This window comes from Tasmannia lanceolata, unplaced genomic scaffold, assembly GCF_043159265.1.
Source record: "Tasmannia lanceolata isolate RefF3 unplaced genomic scaffold, GAP_Taslan_0.1 ptg000018l, whole genome shotgun sequence".
Taxonomy (NCBI): Eukaryota; Viridiplantae; Streptophyta; class Magnoliopsida; order Canellales; family Winteraceae; genus Tasmannia; species Tasmannia lanceolata.
In genome coordinates this window covers 62,236,292-62,240,667 of record NW_027518695.1, presented here as the reverse complement: position 1 = coordinate 62,240,667, position 4,376 = coordinate 62,236,292, and the positions used below count along the sequence as shown (strand labels likewise).

General features: G+C 36.7%; 1 long non-coding RNA gene across 1 annotated transcript; it reads right to left on the bottom strand.

Moving 5' to 3' along the window:
* Positions 1-2,054: 2,054 nt before the first annotated feature.
* LOC143851593 (uncharacterized) lies at positions 2,055-4,162 on the bottom strand. The gene is made up of 2 exons (XR_013236423.1): positions 3,854-4,162; positions 2,055-2,476 (listed from the first exon to the last, which is right to left on the bottom strand). It is a non-coding gene; the product is annotated as an uncharacterized LOC143851593 (long non-coding RNA).
* Positions 4,163-4,376: the final 214 nt, after the last annotated feature.

Genomic DNA, 4,376 nt, shown 5'->3' with positions numbered 1-4,376 from the left:
CTTGCTTGTTTTCTGTATGTATTGAAGTGAATTTGGCTAGTGTAGACAACCATGGTAGTGAGATAGTGCATCTCCTACATTGGGCATCCCTCTATCCATTCAACTATTGGAAGAAGATGCAGTGAGCATCCTCTACCTTCATCCACCGTCCATTCCAAGTGCAGTGAGCCCTTGGATCCGACAATCACCATCCTCTCTCCACCTACTATTCTCGTCTCCATGAATCGTAAGTGACTTGAGCCCTCTTTCCTTCAATAATTCATCAAGGTTCTGTACACACTGCACCAAATAGTCCCATTTTGTTGTTTGCAAAGCTTGTAAATGTAAAGAATTCCATTTCTCTTTCAGATGTGAAGTGATCATATAATCCAAATGTGATGAATGGATTTGTTCTTTTATATTTTTCATATCTGTGGCTGTGATGTTGATTTGAGATGGGTTCTATAATGAGGTTTATATGACTTAGAATAAACAAGAGATTAACAAGGTATATTACACCTTTATACCCGACCCAACTTAAGATTGGGTTGAGCTTTTGAACGTGAAAACCAACCTAATCCAAAGATTCATGATTTCTGAACCCAACCCAGGGTATTTTCGAGTAGGGTCAATGCGGGTCCAGTATAAAACTCACACCATTCAAAAATAAATAAAAATAAATATATACCCGAACCAAGTTGCTGTCTTACCTCCTAATAATGCAAGCATACCAAATTATAGTCTGTAATTTGTTAAGAGAAAGGATACCTTTGCCACAGAATGAAGGCTACCAAGAAGATCCCTCAGAGCCCTCACATAGAAGTGCCTTCCACTCTTCCTAGAAGCTCTCTACCACGACAACCTCTTATACCTAGTCATGTATATGTGTATTTTAAAAGAAAAATATAGGACATCCCAATGCAGCTAGGGGTGGCAATGGTTCGGTTTCGGTTCGGTTCGACCCCCAAACCGAACCGAACCGAAATTTGAATCGGTTTGGTTTTACCAAACCAAAACTGAATTTTCGGTTCGGTTTCGGTTCGGTTCCGCCAATTTTGCCACCCCTTACTCATAATAATTGGAAATATTCGGTTTCGGTTCGGTTTGATCCCCAAACCGAACCAAACCGAAATTTGAATCAGTTTGGTTTAACCAAACCAAAACCGAATTTTCGGTTCAGTTTAGGCTCGGTTCCGGTTCGGCCAATTTTGCCACCCCTAAATGCAGCCATGCCTCTTGTATGATCCTTTTTCACTAGAATTAATGTCAAGGATTTGTGCCATTCGAGGCAGCTGAAAGGGGCATGTGAGAATAAATATAAAACAAGGGCCATTTTGAGAATAAATGGTTTTAAGTACTATAGCCGGAGCCACACATCTGTATTCTACTGGATAGGGGATTTTTGAAAAGAGAAGGTCTAAATTGGTGATAAACTATAACTGTCATCAATGGGGTTATTCTGGGAATATATTGATGATAGGCATTTATATAGAGAATTCGAGTAAAAAGATTTCTTCCCATAGTTTAACCATATTTAATTTGAAAATGTTCAGGCTTGCAATCCATTTAACCTGGGCTTATAGAGAATAAATATGGTTTAAATACTTTAATAGGGGTCATAGATTTGTAATCTAATGGTCAGGGAATTCCTGGAAATAAGTTCTCAATTGGTCTTAAATTTACACTAATATTCGCAAACCACGTAAGTTAAAAAAATAACCAGATCTGTACAGTGCTTGCTATTGGATTTTCTAAGAAATAATTGAATTAGGAAACCTAAATATGTTAGCAGAACCATCTGAATCAACAGATTTCAAATACATGAATTTCAAAATCTTAGAACATTGTTCATAACTCAAGAGTTGTGGTTTCAAGGTTAATAAGAATCAAAATTTTAGGCAGAAAATAGGGGAATACACCCTGCCAAATACCCACCAATGAAACTGATTTCAAGCATGAATTGTGCTTTGTAATCTTTTGAATACATTGCAGAATGAACCCTGCTCATAAAAGTTTCGTGAATGAAAATAAGAGAGAAACCCACAGTGGGGCACAAATGTTGAACTGGCTGAGTATCTTAACAAAGTAGCAGTATAGAATATTTATTTATAGAATGACAAGACAACCAATAATCCGCTGATGGTAATTCAGTAAGAACAAACTGCTTTGAAAAGAGCAGAACAAACAGTGGAGAATGCCACTATACTAATGAATAAACAACAGAGGCGAAACCAAATCCAAATTTAACTCGTGAGTGTCTGATTTTCCTTCATCATCAACTCCTCACTATCTTGGGAATTATCATCACTTCATCATTTGTCACCTCCGCAACTCTAGATAACTTACCAAATTTTGGTGGAATTCAAATCTCTTATATCCCTTCATGGCGTGATGTCACATATTGAATAATTTGCTAGTGTCTGTTGGTGACTCAACAAATTTCTAGCAGTAACGAGGTATCAGAGGCTCAGAGCCCGCATACTGTAGAAGCTGGTCACTGATTTTGCCATAGGAATCATGAGAGGTCAAGTTACCACAAATGTTTTATATTTCCAATGTTTTCATGTACATCACTTCCATCCAACACACATAAGTAGCTCAATTTTAGAAAGAAATCACAGAGACTTGGGATTTCCTATGACTACCAATAAAAATGTGTGTAATCTCTTAGATACATAAAAGGCCTTAAAATGTGCGTCCCTATTATTCTGCTGTCACAATAATAGCTAAGAACTTCTTCTGTTTTTTTTTTTTTTTTTTGAATGGCTTAAATATTCATTTCTTAGACTTAAGAATGTTGAAAGAGAGACACCCACGTCGAATTATCTTATACCTTGATTTACCTTGAGAGTGTTGAAAGAAATACGTCCACATCAAATTATCTGATACCTTGATTTACCTTGAGAATGTTGAAAGAAATACATCCATATCAAATTATCTTATACACTGATATGCCTTGGGAATGTTGAAAGAAATGCATCCACTCCAAATTATCTTATACCTTGATTTGCCTTGAGATTGTTGAAAGAAATACATCCACATTCGCAAGCACCATAGCAAAAGCAAGGATGATCAACGTATCTATTTATGATCACAGTTGGTTTCTTTTTACATCTTATGCGTACGTATGAGAAAGGGGACTTGACACGCCCATCAGTGACACGATTTGCGACAGCAGTGACACGATTTGCGACATGCCTCAAATAAATGAGAAAGAAGCTGATATTCAAAGAAATCAGTTGATAGCTTCATTTTAAAATTGATATACTTGATTTGCCTTGAGAATGTTGAAAGAAAGACCTCCATAATAATTTGTTGGTAAGTGACGATAATTCAGCATTATAATTGATAAATACCACTTTTTCTACTCTGATGATTTGTAAATCTCACTTCTTATAAGAGGCCTCCAAGTATCTCTATCCAATAATTTATATTTCAAAAGGCAACCTTTATACTGTTTACAAATTCTAAAATCACCTTCCAGACGTCATCTAAAACAAGTGAAAGTCTCTTTGGAGTCAATGTTTCTTGAAGTGAGTCTATTCCATCGAGATCACAAAATTTTCTAATCAACTACTCCCTCCCAATCTCTTATCGTTGTAAACAAGCTGAGCAAGTGAGTCTTTCCACAAACCCTAATACCAACCATGGAAATCACACAAATACTACCTATCCATAATACAGATTCATACAATAGCAACAGAAACCCAATTATTTTCTCCTCTCCATTGTATTCCCAATCAAAACCATTTGATTCTTCTATTAAAGAGTCAATCTGTAATTTCCCCCAAATGGTATTCATCCTATGTAAAATTTCAATTAAAACAAAACTGGGTTGGAAGTAAAAAAAAGGGCAAAATTAGAAACTCTTTACCTCATCCTTCTTGCTGGTTTGATTTCAGACTTTGTTAAGCCTTCGAATCCAATCTTTCACATGGACTAAGTGTGGATGCGCTAGAGCGGAGAATAAGGAGATGGAGATAAGCCTTGAGTCTTCACATATAAATATCCTCAAACCTAACCTTAAAGTTTATTCAATGATGAATACAACCCCCTTTTTCCTGGGAACGCCCCTTTTTATTTTGTGATTCTCTAGGGACCATCGCTGAAAATATTGAAAAGTGAGCCTATCTGGCTGCTCTTTCATGTCACAGCCGGCCCGTGAAATGCTTCTCCAAGGGTCCCTAGCAAATCCCTTTTTGTGGTTTTATAATTTAATCAAAAACTACTTAACAAACCAAGCCTAAAGAAGAGTCTTCCTAGTGAAAAGCATGGGAGGTTATTTATCATGAGTTTTTTTTGTACGGGAAATGATAAATGCGTCTCTTTTCGTCACATGGACACCCAACTGCAGTGTACGTGGCAATCAAATCTGTTGAATCCTACTGCCTATCTGC